This window comes from Ornithodoros turicata, chromosome 1, assembly GCF_037126465.1.
Source record: "Ornithodoros turicata isolate Travis chromosome 1, ASM3712646v1, whole genome shotgun sequence".
Lineage (NCBI taxonomy): Eukaryota > Metazoa > Arthropoda > Arachnida > Ixodida > Argasidae > Ornithodoros > Ornithodoros turicata.
In genome coordinates, this window is record NC_088201.1 from 70,700,158 (window position 1) to 70,716,272 (window position 16,115).

The window sequence follows — 16,115 nt, forward strand, 5'->3', positions numbered from 1 at the left end:
CATATTGGCTCAGATCATGTCAGAATGCGACGTAACAGCTTTTGGAAACAATTTATTATGATCTCGTGTGCCCTTCAACCACAAGAGAAAAAAAAACCCAGTCTTTCTTTCAGTGGAAATAGGTGTTTTTGATGCATTAACAGAAGGTGGCTCAAATTAATTGTGTACCTCCTTGTGGCCTGGGTGGAGCATGCCTCACTGTGTTTTATGTCCAGTAATTTCTTCTCCAACCGCATCTCTTTGGCAGTGAGCCACAACGTATGCAGTCTTCAAGCTTTCTTTCACCCGGAAGAACAGCTTACAGCTCTGCATGCATCAGAATATTTGCACGCAATAAGGGGCTACAATCTAGCCCTATAGGTGCCAACGTTTTAAATCGTACTGCGAACACAGTCATAGTACCCTATATCACGCAAAGCAAAGCGAAGCAAAATGATGCTTATGGAGGGTTTTATTATGCCCTGCTGCTCAGTGTATGGCTTCTGTTTTTAGCTGGAACAAACCAATAAAAAAAAAATCTGAGGAAAGAAATATGCCACCTTCAGTTGTCATCGACCAAGCAAACTAAGTCAATAATGGTGGTTGTTATTCACTCTGCTATGTGATTGTCTTCATGTAAATTCACCTCTTTGGTACTGTGGTATCAGGTAGCTTCCTTGTAGCGTAACATATATGTGACCACATAGAGGACAAAGAGGAGGAATTAGCTAGTCTTGCGTAGGAGCTCTCACACTGGCATAGCTGGTCAAAAAGAAAATGTGGGCCATACATCACATAAGACACAAATACCAGTATATTTTCAGCAAGCACTGGTTAATTTCTAGTAGGTGCAGTGCATATAGCATGTCCATGGACTGATATTTTATTCTTAGAGAAATAATATTTTTGCAGTTATAAAGGATGACAACATGTTCTACATCCGAAGCGAATGTACTAATTAGGTCTCGTTTAATTATTAGAAATAGAAGGTCGGTGCAAATGCAATGTCGGTTTCCCTATGTGCCGCTATAGTTTTCCAAAGAATGCTCGTGACCATTTAGTGCGAGGACATGGCCCCGAAATAATGGCTGTGTGAGAGTAAGTCCCGGAGCGTTCTTTTTGCCTTTTCACTTGAACGTGAGGAAGAAACAACGCTGCAGAACTGCAAGCAGCACATTTAATGTAATGTCGTACAGGATGCAGGTTTTACAGCGATTTCATATTTCAGCACAATATTTATAAGCTGTAAAAATGGGTGCAAGGGTACCATACAGTGAAGTAGCTGGTACCGTAAATTTTAGACCTCTTCTTGGCGTGGGTGCTTGGCATAAAGAGTGACTGCTAATAAACGTACTGGGGGATTTCTGAATGCGAAGATCATAGGAGAGAAAGGAAGGCAAACAAATACAACAGAGGGTGCCATTCATTTCTCACACTTCTGATTTCAGTTACTTCATTGCGCTTAGTTTTCTTCAGTTCCGACATCTGATAACCAGAATTTACACTGTATGTCCACGTGAATAAAAAAGATGCAAAAATTCCTGTGAGAAAATTTCATGGTTTTTAATACCTTGAAAATGGCATTCTTCGGTTCCAGTGTATTCAAAGCCAGTGAAAACAAAGTGCTTGAAGTATTATGTCTAGATACATCTTTTGCAGCTTTTGCATGGCAAATCGTTGTCTAGGAAGGTGCGCGAATCAATGTGGATGTTCCTGAAATTAGAATCTTATTTCGTTACACTTTGAGATTACCGTATGCTGGTTACAAAAAAATTAGGACCTCTGCTGACTCAAGTTATTCATTCGAGAGAAAATCGTTTTTTTCTTGCAAACAAACACACAATTTCTTCACATTCATATGCAGCTTATTTGGAGAAATGCATTTCGAGAGTCTGTCCAGTACCTGTTCCGTGCGTTAATCAGAACGTAGGCTCACAAGGAAAACCACAGGCAGGTTCCGATTTCACGATTCTACGGTTCTGAGGCTGGAACACAAACAAACACGTACAGACGGATAAACACAACACATCCACACGGTATCGGAATCAGGCTTTTTCGTAGATCGTCACTTTTCAACTCTACGACTTCACAACCAAGGCAGCTGCAGGAGAATGGCGATGTTCGCGACAATGTTCATAATATAGCAGGTGTCCACCATAGCTGGGACGGCTGGGACCAACACTGGGAACTCATTCGGTGACACCACACGAATTCAGAGTTCGACATACTCAAATTTGACAGGCGAGCAGCAGAGCAAATCATTTAACTGCAGTGTCAACAGAATCCTGATAGCCGGCGGAGAATACAGTAAACGATTCGTCCAGACTCGGTACTCTCGTTCCCAGCCCACCACAAAAAGCCTCACCCTGCGGGGAACTATTTTGAGACGCGGGAGCCAAAAGCCTTCGCTGCTCTGAGGCTGCCGTGCCTGTCGACCAATCAGAGACGATTTATTTTGAAAGTTTGAATCTGAAGCGTTTGTATCGCAAAAGTTGATTTTTACGGCTTTATCTTTACACCGTGGATTTTATCGTGATTTATTTTGAGGAGTTTATTCTCGAAGTTTATTTTGCGAAGTGTAAACCAGAGTGATCCCGTCTTTTCCCTAGGAAAACATCAACCGCGGACACCCGTCCTTCAAGATCATTTCCAATTTCAGGTACTACCACTATTTCTGCACATCTTCTTATCAAAACCGCTGTTCCGGCTCTATTTGGGCTTCCTCTGGATAAGAAAATCTGATAGTGACGTTTATAAAACTCTGCTGCTTCAATTTCTCCTTCCAAAGTTGCAATTTTGGTTTCTTGCAAACAGGCAACGTCCACTTTTTTCTCTAGCAACAAATTCAATACACACTGCTTTCGAAAACTCGACACTAAACTTACTACGTTCAGTGTAGCAATTACAAAAGAGCTGCGCATGTTATTTATGTGCCCTCTTCCTTTGTTTTCTGCCCGTCTGTTTTACTATTTTCTCTGCTTATCCCTTCCCTATACCTGTCTCTGGTGTATTACGGCACTGTCGGCGTTGCAACAAATTTCCTTCTCTTGCTTTGCACTATTTTCCAGCTTCTTTCTGCCATTGGCTCCTCCCTTGGCCTCCGCTTTTCACCGGTGTCTTCTTCCATACGATCTCCACTGGTTAAAATCTTCAACCCTGCCTCCTCATCTATCCTTCCGTCATGCTTTGGAGGCCTTCCAATTTCACCTTCCTGGTTGTCTTCTACGCTTGTCGTACCTCCCGCCGCCTCTTCTGCCAAACCGCCGTCGTCTGCTTTCGTGGGGATCTCTCCAGGAATGGGATCGGTGCCATCGCTTCTGCTATCCGCCAGATCTTCTCTTTCTGCTTCCACAGCTTCCTCATGATCCATTGGTATTCCTTCTAAGATGTACTCTCCTGAAGCTCTTGTCATGCTGGCGTAGGTCTTAACACAATCAACCATCTCGTGGCCTACTCGGCCACACCCAGTACACCGCGGGGCGTTACACAGCCTCCTGACATGTCCTTTTTGGCGGCAACGCAGACATATCGGCGCCCTGCCTTCCACCGTAACAAGCACTTGACTGCCATTAATCCTTGCTTGGTGAGGAACACTTTCAACAGTCACTCCCGGGTCCAGTTTGAGCGATAAAAGCCTTGACGTCGTCTCCACTTGCTCCATTCCTTCGCTTTTCCATTTCAAGCGGTTTAACTCTTTCACTTCGCCATACACTTTGAAGAAACTTTTAATCGTCTCGTCAGCGACATGAAAACGCACCCAGTGCAGTCGAATCTTGACTAATTTCTCCCTGGGGTCCAAAATAAGGCATCGTCTTCCCTTCACGTTTAAGTCTTTCATTTCCAGCAACACGGCTCTTGCTTCTTTATTTTTTAGCGTTATTATCCAGCAATGATTAAACTGATACGGACCCAAACATGCCAGGTCCTCACCTTTGATAACCTTGAGAAGAGACACCTTGAAATCTTCCATTCTGTATGGCCTCCCTCTTAAATCGGCGTGTAGCACCAATGTATCCTCATTCAGCACGCTGGACGCAAAAACAGGCAGCAAAGTCTTGTATTCTTCATCCATACGACCACCAAACACCTGCTCAGCCTGGCTCTCACCAGCCATATTCCTTGCTCCGTCGGAGCTCATGTCGTGCACAACCGTCTCGGACGAAAACCGGAAGTGAACTCACTCGGCCATCGTGACAAGAAAAGTCTGTTGTAAAACTCATCAGCAGCTCTATGAGATCATTTGCGTTAATTACGTCTCCATAATAATGGAACCTTCGTTTCAAAAATCTTCAATCCCTTATGTGAACGATAGCGAGGTGAAGCAGAGACGGCCCTTTGCTGCTTCGCATGCTGTGTTTCCTACCTGTCACGCTTCGTTTTCTAGCACTGTCTCTTCTGCTTGACGCACGAGTACAACCCGTGTACAAAAACGTGTGTGTCAGAAGTGGGATTCGAACCCACGCCCGGAGAACCGGACTGCGACCTGAACGCAGCGCCTTAGACCATTCGGCCATCCTGACAAGAAAAGTCTCATGTAACACTCATCAGCAGCTCCATGAGATCATTTGCGTTAATTACGTCTCCATAATAATGGAACCTTCGTTTCAAAAATCTTCAATCCCTTATGTGAACGATAGCGAGGTGAAGCAGAGACGGCCCTTTGCTGCTTCGCATGCTGTGTTTCCTACCTGTCACGCTTCGTTTTCTACCACTGTCTCTTCTGCTTGACGCACGAGTACAACCCGTGTACAAAAACGTGTGTGTCAGAAGTGGGATTCGAACCCACGCCCGGAGAACCGGACTGCGACCTGAACGCAGCGCCTTAGACCACTCGGCCATCCTGACAAGAAAAGCCTCGTGTAAAACTCATCAGCAGCTCTATGAGATCATTTGCGTTAATTACGTCTCCATAATAATGGAACCTTCGTTTCAAAAATCTTCAATCCCTTATGTGAACGATAGCGAGGTGAAGCAGAGACGGCCCTTTGCTGCTTCGCATGCTGTGTTTCCTCCCTGTCACGCTTCGTTTTCTACCACTGTCTCCTCTGCTTGACGCACGAGTACAACCCGTGTACAAAAACGTGTGTGTCAGAAGTGGGATTCGAACCCACGCCCGGAGAACCGGACTGCGACCTGAACGCAGCGCCTTAGACCACTCGGCCATCCTGACAAGAAAAGTCTCGTGTAAAACTCATCAGCAGCTCTATGAGATCATTTGCGTTAATTACGTCTCCATAATAATGGAACCTTCGTTTCAAAAATCTTCAATCCCTTATGTGAACGATAGCGAGGTGAAGCAGAGACGGCCCTTTGCTGCTTCGCATGCTGTGTTTCCTACCTGTCACGCTTCGTTTTCTACCACTGTCTCTCTTCTGCTTGACGCACGAGTACAACCCGTGTACAAAAACGTGTGTGTCAGAAGTGGGATTCGAACCCACGCCCGGAGAACAGGACTGCGACCTGAACGCAGCGCCTTAGACCACTCGGCCATCCTGACAAGGAAAGTCTCGTCTAAAACTCATCAGCAGCTCTATGAGATCATTTGCGTTAATTACGTCTCCATAATAATGGAACCTTCGTTTCAAAAATCTTCAATCCCTTATGGGAACGATAGCGAGGTGAAGCAGAGACGGCCCTTTGCTGCTTCGCATGCTGTGTACCTGTCCCGCTTCGTTTTCTACCACTGTCTCTTCTGCTTGACGCACGAGTACAACCCGTGTACAAAAACGTGTGTGTCAGAAGTGGGATCCGAACCCACGCCCGGAGAACCGGACTGCGACCTGAACGCAGCGCCTTATACCACTCGGCCATCCTGACAAGGATTTTTTTTTCTTTTCCACATTTTATTAACAAAACACACAAGTGCACACAACTACAGGTACGTCACACGGTCGCAACGCCGTGGGTCATTACAAAACGTCTAAAGAGGAAACTGAAGACCTTTTGAATTTGTACATACGATTTTACAAGTACGTAAGGGCATCAGACAATGTTTCTAACCAATCTGGCAGCTCTAAACATCGCATAAGGCACAGCTTAAGTTGAGATATTTCTATCTTAAAGTATTTCATAGGAGGCATTAACGGTTCTTCGTTCCTGTCAGCCATACGAAGTTTCCACAGACAGTACAAGGCTATAAGCATGACAATATCGTACCTGACTGTTTCCCTCGGGTGTAATGGGAGAAACCATATATGGTGTGTGGGTTAAGCCGAAGTCGAGTTTTGAAAACTTTATACTGGAGATCGTCCCAGAATAACTGGGCTTCTGTGCAGTCTAAGAAAAGGTGATCATGCGTTTCAGGAACTTTGCAGAACCTGCAGTCTGCCGACCAGGGCACGTATATGCCCTTCTGCGCGAGCCATGCCTTGACAGGTAGTGTTGACGTATGAAGTTTGTAAAAGAATGTCTTCATGTTTGGTTTGATTGGCATCCTTTGGACTCGAACCAAAACATCCCTGCCTGGCCAAGTGGGTGGAATATCTCGATAGACAGGCACAGGGAACAATGTATCGATCAAGTGGGCCGCCAGCGTTTTCTTGTTGACAGACAAGAGGTATTCAGGGGTAAACCTGGCTTTCAAAAACAGCATGCACTCAACGACCTCCTTGAAAAAGCCTGTTAACCGCATCGTTCCCTCTGTGAACGTGACGTGTAACTCCGGGATGTAATTATATGTAAGGATGCGTTTTACTCCCTCGAGAACTGGATGCAGCTCCTCACGAATGAACCAGAGTCTCATGACCAGTTGTTTGACAAAGAGGTGCTGTAGGCTGAGGCCTCCATCACGAAGTTTTCGAAAAAGATAGTCGCGACGCATCCTCTCAAATGTAGAGCACCAGATTGTGGTGGCAAAAACCCTGTGACAGGCGTGCACTAGTTTGCGCGGGCATTGCAAGACTTGCAAAAGGTAAACCAGTTTAGCAGCTAGAAACACGTTGCAGTCGCTCGCTGAAAAATTGAAAGGTCTTTCTTCCTCCAGATGAAAGCGTGTTTCCTTATGTTGTCGAGCCTCTGGGACCACATTCTACTCGGGTTCCTGGTTTCTTGCAAAAGGACACCAAGATAACGAAGGTTTTGTTCCTGCCACGGAATTCCGCAAAAAGCTCCAGGTGTTGTCGCCCAGTGGCCGCACCAAACGCCTAAGGACTTGTCTTTGTTTACACGCGCTCCAGACGCTTGGCCAAACAAATCAACTTGTTCCATGACATTCACTACGCTAGGTTTGTCCTTGACAAGGAATGCAAGATCATCAGCATATGCGGCCACCTTGATCACAGTACCGGCCAGTTCGAACCCGTGGATATCATTCAGACGGATGACTCGCCGACACAGCGGCTCCAGGTACAAGTCAAAGAGCAGTGGTGACAGGGGACAGCCCTGTCGAACCGAGGATCGCAGCATTATCGGTGCGGCAAGAGTCTTGTTAATGATGAGGCTCGTGGCAACTTGCTCGTAACAAAGCTTGATGCGGCCGACAAAGCGAGCTCCCACGTTGACGTATTCCAGCAACGCAAACAAATATGTGTGACATACGCGGTCAAAAGCCTTAGAAAGGTCCAGCTGCAACATGGCCACATGGTCCCCCTCGTACCGACACCAATCCAGAATGGTACGCACCACATGGATATTCGTCAGTATAGTTCTACCCCTTATTCCGCACGTTTGGTGATCACCTATCAATTGAGGTAACACAAGTTGTAGTCGAGCAGCCATAACTTTGGCGTATATTTTGTAATCGACATTGCATAGGGTAATTGGCCTGTAATCAGTAACCTTTGCCGTCAAACCTTCTGCAACTTTTTTAGGAACCAGCACGGTGTGCGATCGCCGGAAACTGCCGGAAAAAATCCCGTTTTCTTCAGCCTCGGCGTATACATCCAGCAAAATAGGCACGAGATAAGCGGAAAACCTCTTGTAGAACTCGGCACATAGACCGTCCGGTCCAGGGGAACGATTTAACTTCAGTGATGCAATTGCGTCGCTGATTTCTTGTTCTGTGAGCGGCGACGCTAACACTTCTTTATCCGGTTCCCCGAGCTTAGGCAGTTCAGAGAGGAAAGCCTGGATACAACCCTGATTGGCAGTGATAGCTGCCGTCCCAAACAAACTTGTGTAATATTGCACAAAATGGGGCTTTATGTCCTCGAGGTCAGTCACCACTTTTCCCTCACTTTCCAAGCACGTGATGAGCCGACCACCCGTGTGCTTACGCTCCTCTGCGATGCTGCTTTTCGTGGGAACTTCACCAGCAAGGAATCGTTTGGATCTGGACCTAACTCTTGCGCCTTCGTACCTGTTATGGTCGAGGAGTTCTAGACGAAGCTTAATGTCGCTTATCTCCTCTAAATACGATCCAGGGTTTCCTGCATCCAACTGCAGTAGAGCTTGGTACGCCTCTTTCAACTTGTTCTCTTCATACATGCGTTGATATGACAATACGTTACTTCGCTCAATTGCAAATGATCTGACCTCCTGCTTAAAGTACTCCCATTGCGCCGCCCCACATCTCGTGTCAGAGCTGATGTTGGCCAGCCTATCCACAACATATTCCACAAACGGCACATCATCAAGGAGCATTGCATTCATTTTCCACAACTTCCAAGACCTTGAATCGCCCACGCCGCGAGCTCGATTTCCGACGGTGACGATCACGAGGCAGTGATCAGTAAAGTACACCGGATGAACTTCATACCGAGACACATCTTTGCGCTGATTTTGGCCTCGGGAAAAATATATCCGATCCAACCTTGCATGTGAGCTGCCTTGAAAGTGTGTGTTAGAGCACTGCACGGGCCGACTTTTCCGGGCCCGACCCGGCCCGGGCGCATCGAAAAATGGCCCGGCCCGACCCGGGCCCGGACCTTCATATTTTTAGGCGGCCCGGCCCGGCCCGGCCCGGTGACCCAGTGACTAGAGCCCGGCCCGGCCCGGCGTCTAAGCAAATAGAGCCCGGCCCGGCCCGGCCCGGTGACCCGGCGAGTAGATCCCGGCCTAGTATTTCCAGCCGCGACGTACGCGTTTCTGGCGATTATCAAACAAATTTATAAGTAAATTTATAAGGAGAGAAGACAAACTTACAAGTGATGGCGGTTTAACACCGTAACCGCACGAGACCAAATTAAATCCAGAACGCACGGGGCGTTATCGTTACACTGTCAAGATTTTGCGGAGATAGAGCATGCTGTCGACAAACTGCTTCTCCCAGTCCCTATCCCTCTCACCAAGCTTTGCCAAAGTGATTGTGAAATATGTGAGGAGTGAGGAGCAATGTAAAGTGGCTTGGAGAATGTTCTAGGGGGTCGAATCATATGCATAATGCAGTACCCTTTGCTTGTCTTTGCAAAATATGCACAGGAATGACGCAAGCGTATGATGATATGAACTAATGCATCTCCAATGTGCGGAATTAGCTGCGTGGCCCGGCCGGGCCTGACTCTCGGGAACATATTTGTCGGCCCGGGCCCGGCCCGGCCCGCATTGGTGGCGTATTTTAACGGCCCGGGCCCGGCCCGGCCCGCGGTGCTGGCGTATTTTGTCGGCCCGGGCTCGGCCCGGCCCGGAGCACACAGCCAATAACAAGCCCAGCCCGGCCCGCGGGCCGGGTCGGGCCCGGGCCGGGTCGGGGGCCCGGGCCCGTGCAGTGCTCTAGTGTGTGTACTTGATGGTTGCATGCGTACTGAGCTCAGCAGCGTCCCTAAAACCGTATGCCTCTACTATGCGTTTAAGGCACTCAGCACTAGGGTCTTCTATCCCCCGGGGCGTGCTGCGGTCATTCGCTGACAGAACACAATTAAAATCCCCTAAGAAAACCATGTTACAATTTGCGTTGAAGTATTGCTCCGATGATTCAAAGAACGCACACCGCTGATTTACGTCGTTAGGCGCATAAACAACTAAAATCCTCCAAAGCTCTCCTTCAATGAGGGCATCAAGCATAGCTGCCCTACCCTCACTGTCTACCGCATGGTACACACAAGTATAGGAAAGACGCTTTCGTACGAAAAGCATAACTCCAGCCGAGTGACCAACAGCGCGGCTTACAACAACGTCATACTGATCCATGAAATATTGGGACAGCATTTTTCCTGACAAGGAAAGTCTGGTGTAAAAATCATCAGCAGCTCTATGAGATCATTTGCGTTAGTTACGTCTCCATAATAATGGAACATTTGTTCCAAAAATCTTCTAAACCCTATGTGAACGATATCGAGGTGAAACGGACACGTGCATTTGCTGCGTCGCATGCTGCGTTTCCTTCCTGTCACGCTTCCTTTTCTACCACTGTCTCTTCTGCTTGCCGCAAGTGCAACTCGTGAACAAAAACGTGAGTGTCAGAAGTGGGATTCGAATCCACGCCCGGGGAACCGGACTGCGACCTGAACGCAGCGCCTTAGACCACTCGGCCATCCTTTCTTTTTTTTCCACCAGGTAATAACGTTTATTTATAAACATTAAAATAAGCTATGACTGTACAGTGTTAATGAGTGATGTATGACGAATGAATGATGCACACCGTAGCATCCAAATACACAGGATACAAAAAAAGTACATGGTACACAACACACAGGTTGCACAGGTCACATACAGAGAGTAAAAATTTACATACACACAGGATAGAAAAAAATGCGTGGTATACAACGCACAGGTTAAACACGTCACACACAGAGAGAAATAATTTACACAGATGCTCTAACAACGGTGGTGCTTCCAAATGCTGCATGCAGCATAGCTTCAGCTGCGTTATTTCTACTTTAAAATACTGCATGGGCGACGCCAATGGCTCTTCATTTCTGTCTGCCATACGCAGCTTCCACAAGCAATACGTAGCTATCAGCATGATAATATCGTAGCGTATATCTTCATTCGGATGTAAAGGTAGGAATCTGATTGTATGTGGGTTCAGAGAGAGGCGTTTATTCAGTACTTTAATCTGTATGTCGTCCCAGAAAAACTGTGCTTCCGTACAATCAAGAAAGATGTGGTCAACGGTTTCAGGGACTTTGCATAACCTGCAGTTGGCAGACCATGGAACATACATGCCTTTCTGTTCCAACCATGCTTTCACAGAGAGCGTTGATGTATGAAGCTTGAAAAAGAATGTTTTCATATTCGGCTTTATGTGCATGCGTTTGACCCTGTGTAAAACGTCCGCTCCAGGCCACTCAGACGGAATTTGCCTGTAAATTGGCACGGGAAACAAGGTATCTATCAAATGGGCTGCCAACACTTTCTTTGAAACCGAAAAGATTTAATCTGGGGTAAACCTGACTTTTAGAAAGTTGATGCAGTCCACGACCTCCTGATAAAACCCTGTCAACTGCAAGCCTTGCTCGTGGAAGCCAACATATATATCAGGCATATAGTTGTAGGCTACTGCTCTCTTCACGGCGTCTAATAGGGGGTGCACAGGCTGCCTATAAAACCAGAGTCTCATAATTAGCTGCTTTATAAACAAGTGCTGTAGACCTAAACCTCCATCCTTGACTTTCTTGAAAAGGTTTTCTCGGCGCATTCTTTCAAATGTTGAGCACCATATCGTGGTGGCAAACACGCGATGGCATGCATGTACGATTTTACGGGAACACTGAAGTACTTGCAAAATGTATACCATTTTCGCCACCAAAAACACATTGCAAACTGAAGCCCGCTGGAATATTGACAGTTCGTTGCCTCTCCAAGTGAATGCATGCTTTTTCATCTTATCAATTCTTTCTGACCACATCCTGTTTGTGTTTCTACTTGCGTGTAATGGCACCCCCAGGTAGTCCGGGTTGCTCGTCTGCCACTTGATATCGCAAAATATTTCTGGAGTTGAACCCCAAAGCCCACACCATACTCGTAAAGACTTCTCTTTGTTTACTTGAGCTCCAGAAGCTGCACAAAACAAGTCGACCTGCTCCATTATTTTTTCGACACTTCTCTTATCTTTCACCAAGAACGCAACGTCATCTGCATACGCCACAACTTTAACTTCAACACCACCCAGCTGAAAGCCATGAACGTCATACTGACAGATTACGTGTCTACACAACGGTTCTAAGTACAAATCGAAAAGTAAAGGCGCTAAAGGACAACCTTGCCGGACCGAAGCTCCAAGCGCAATCGGGGTGGCAATGAATCTATTCACCACAAGGCTCGTTGCAACTAGTTTGTAGCACAACTGGATGCGATTTACAAACCTATCTCCCATGTTGACATGACGCAGCAATGCGAACAGGTATGTATGACAAACTCTATCGAAAGCTTTCGAAAGATCCAACTGTAGCATCGCCACATGCCCACCCTCATATCTGCACCAGTCCAACACCGTACGAACTAGGTGTATATTGGTTTGTATTCTTCTATTCTTGATGACACACGTTTGATGTTCCCCTACTAGATGGGGCAACACAAATTGCAGACGTGCAGCAAGCACTTTAGCGAAAATTTTGTAGTGAACATTGCAGAGGGTAATAGGTCTATAGTCAGTCACTTGCGGAGTGGACCCCTCAGCTATTTTCTTCGGGATTAATACAGTGTGTGACCTCCGAAAACTAAGAGAAAAAATGCCCTTTTCCTCCGCTTCTGCATAAAGATTAAGTAAAACAGGCGTGAGCAGCTCTACGTACTTCTTGTAGAACTCTGCTCCCAAGCCATCCGGCCCGGGAGTGCGGTTGAAAGCTAACTCTTTGATTGCACACTGTATTTCTGTTGCTGCAATGTCCGACCCTAACATTTCTTTCTCCTCCTCACTTAGCTTTGGCATGGTTGCAATGTACCTATTTATCAAACCCTCATCGACTTTTCGTGCTGTTTGTCCAAACAAACTCTTATAGTAATCGACGAATATCTCCCTCACTTTCTCAGAATCACCCACTACTTTACCCCCGTGCTCTAAACTTTCAATGCGCCTACTACGCGTCTGCTTCCTCTCTATTGCCAAATAGCTTTTGTTTGGCGTTTCATCCGGCAAATATCTCTTTGTTCGACATCTAACTCTTTCTTTCTAAGTTTTTTAACTTTTATTTCATTCATATCAAAATAACACTTCTATGATGATGACAATGTGAATTTATACAAGGCGCGGGATATGAACACAGGGAAGAAGCTTTTCACAGAAAAGCGTGAGCCACGGTGGAGTGTATCCGCGATACTTCGCGGCCAGTTTCATGTTCGACAGTTCTTTTCGGAGAAAGACCATCGGTGGACTTAGCGGCTCTTCGTGCCTGTCCAGCATGCGCACCTTCCACAAAGAGTACATTGCTGTAACACAGAGGACATCAAACCTAGGACCGTTACGGTCAATTAATGGCAGGAACCGAATGGTGTGTGGGTTCAGTGTGAAGGTAACGCCCAATGCTTGACTTAAGTCATCCCACAGGAATGCCGCCTCAGTGCAGTCAATAAAAATATGATCAATAGTTTCCGCCACCTTGCAAAACCTGCAACTGGTACTCCAAGGTACAAAGAAACCTTTTCTTCCAAGCCATGTTTTGACAGGCAGCGTACCTGTATGCACTTTAAAGAAGAAAGTTTTAAGATTGGGTCTGATGGGCATTCTCTTTACTCTACATAAAATATCTTTTCCGGGCCATTCCAGCGATAAGGCTCGATAAATTGGAACAGGGAACAAAGTGTCAATAAGGTCCCAATATAAGCGTGATCTATGCACTGAATACACATAATCGATTGAGAATCGAACTAAGCAAAACTTAACACTCTCGACAACCTCTCTGCAAAAACCATTCAATGAAACATGTCTGGTTTTTGTTGCCACTGTTATGTATGGTAAGTGTTCTAATGCTATGCATTGTTTTACATGCTCCAGTAACGCGTGCGTTTTTGTTCTCTAGGATACAATTCTCATGACAAGCTGCTTCACAAACATATGTGGTAGCCCTAAACCACCATCCTGCACCGCTTTAAACAAGTTGTCACGCGTCATCGATTCAAAAGAAGAATTCCACACAAACGTTGCAAAAGTCCAGTGGATTCTTTGAATATTGGCACGCGAACACTGCAGTACATGCAAGAGGTACACAATCCGTGCCAACATGAAAACACTGCATATACTACTACGCTGGAAGACAGAACACACACTTTGCTTCAACACAGAGGTTTGCTTGCGGAGCTTGCCGGCAACTTGAGACCACATAGAATTTGTATTGTTACTGTCTCCCAGTGGAGCTCCGAGGTACATCCCTGGCACAGTATCCCACGATATGCCTGCATACGTAGTTGGGGTGCTGCCCCATTGACCTCCCCATATCCCAAGGGATTTTTTCCTATTGATACGCGCACCAGATATGCGACTGAAGTCCTGAATAATGCTAAACAATGCATTAACACTTTGCTTGTTCTCCACCACAACAGCAATATCGTCCGCGAACGCTAGCACTTTTACTTCTGCATTGTCCGTTGTAAATCCTCTAATATTTTTACAACCCACAATAGCCTTGCAAAGGGGTTCTAGGTATACGGCAAACAGTAATGGAGATAGGGGGCATCCCTGCCTTACCGAGGATCTCAAGGGTATTGGGCCTGAACAATGACCATTTAAAATTTGCTTAGTTGACACGTTCTGATAACATAATTTTAGTCTTCTCATAAACATTTCACCAAACCCTGCTTCTTTCAATGTACAAAACAGATAAGTATGATCCATTCTGTCGAACGCTTGAGATAAGTCTATTTGAACTACACCTACTTGATCCCCATCTGTCCTTGCAATATCTAGGATAGTGCGTAGCACGTGAATGTTCGTTTGGATGTTCCGGCCCTTTATCGCACACACCTGATGCTCTCCAACAACGGTCTTTATCACTGTTTGAATCCTTGCAGCAAGTACTTTCGCGTACACTTTGTAATCAACATTACAAAGTGTTATTGGGCGGTAGTCTGTTACTCCCGGTGACTTCCCTGCCGTTATCTTCTTGGGAATTAACACAGTGTGAGTTCGATGAAAGGAAGGCGAAAAGGTTCCATTTTCTTCAGCTTCCAGGAACACATTCCAAAGAATAGACGCCATATGTTCGCTGAACTTGTGATAAAATTCGCCACTGATGCCATCTGGTCCTGGTGTCTTATTCTTGGATAGTGATCGAATGGCACTGAGTACTTCGTCCCTGGTGATAGGTCCTTCAAGTGATTGACGTTGGCCCTCAGTGAGGGCAGGCAGTTGAAAAGTTTTTAATTTGTCCTCCGCATTTATTTGCGTTGCGTGTGCCGTGCCTATGAGATCCTTATAGTGGTGTACAAAAATTCGTTCTATTTCACCTTTCGCCTGTTATTAAATTTCCTTCATGTTCTATAGCCTCTATCTTCTTAAGTCTTCCTTGTTGCCTCTCTTTATAAACATACGTCTTGCGGGGGATTTCGTCCGGTGCAAACAGGCGCATTCTCGACCTGATCCGAGCACCTTCATATTTCCTTTCGTTAAGGAGATTTAGTTCCAATTTAATTTCTTCCATCTCTCGTTGAAATTCTCCTGGCTTTAGAGATTCCAGCTTAACCACTTCATTCATCCGCTTCTTCAATTCTTCCTCGCGCCCTTTACGTGCATATGAGATTACATTGGATCTTTCCACAGCGAAAGCTCGCAGTTTCAGCTTGAAGGCTTCCCATGCTGAAGACCAAGAAGTCCCTGCAGTCACAATGCCCACAATTCCGTTCTTTACGAAATTTACGAATCCGTCGTCTTCCAAAAGTCTACAATTCAGCTTCCACAATTGCCATCGGTTACTTCCTGTCCCTGAGGGGTTCCGTACTTCCCCTAAAGTGGCTAGAACCATGCAGTGGTCACTAAAGTAAACCGGGTGTGTTTCATATCTGGTTACGGTCGTTCTTCGTTCCCACTTCATATATATTCGGTCCAATCTAGAATGTGAGCCATTCTGGAAGTGCGTAAAGAGGGTGTCCTTATTTTCAACGTCATAGAAAACATCTCTCATGTTATGGCCCTCCAAAATGCCCGCTAGCGTGAGAGTGCTTGCGTCGACTTGGATGCGATTACCTTCCTTCCTTCAGAGTCCTTTAGCGTACAGTTAAAATCCCCTAATAACATGATATTTTCGGTACTGTTGATGAGTTGCGCCATCTCTTCGAAGAACACTTTCCTTTCGCGCACATCATTAGGTGCATAAAGGCATACAATC

At 46.0% G+C, this 16,115-nt stretch overlaps 1 protein-coding gene and 5 non-coding genes across 6 annotated transcripts in view; 1 reads left to right on the forward strand and 5 right to left on the reverse strand.

The window, feature by feature from the left end:
- LOC135400529 (BPTI/Kunitz domain-containing protein-like) overlaps window positions 1–16,115 on the forward strand; it is a 145,449-nt gene that overhangs the window by 73,771 nt on the left and 55,563 nt on the right. The gene's annotated exons all lie outside the window — the stretch shown is intronic.
- Trnal-cag (transfer RNA leucine (anticodon CAG)) lies at window positions 4,416–4,499 on the reverse strand. The gene has a single exon. It is a non-coding gene; the product is annotated as a tRNA-Leu (tRNA).
- On the reverse strand, window positions 4,741–4,824 carry Trnal-cag (transfer RNA leucine (anticodon CAG)). Its single transcript has one exon. It is a non-coding gene; the product is annotated as a tRNA-Leu (tRNA).
- Trnal-cag (transfer RNA leucine (anticodon CAG)) lies at window positions 5,066–5,149 on the reverse strand. The gene has a single exon. It is a non-coding gene; the product is annotated as a tRNA-Leu (tRNA).
- On the reverse strand, window positions 5,393–5,476 carry Trnal-cag (transfer RNA leucine (anticodon CAG)). The gene has a single exon. It is a non-coding gene; the product is annotated as a tRNA-Leu (tRNA).
- Trnal-cag (transfer RNA leucine (anticodon CAG)) lies at window positions 5,713–5,796 on the reverse strand. The gene has a single exon. It is a non-coding gene; the product is annotated as a tRNA-Leu (tRNA).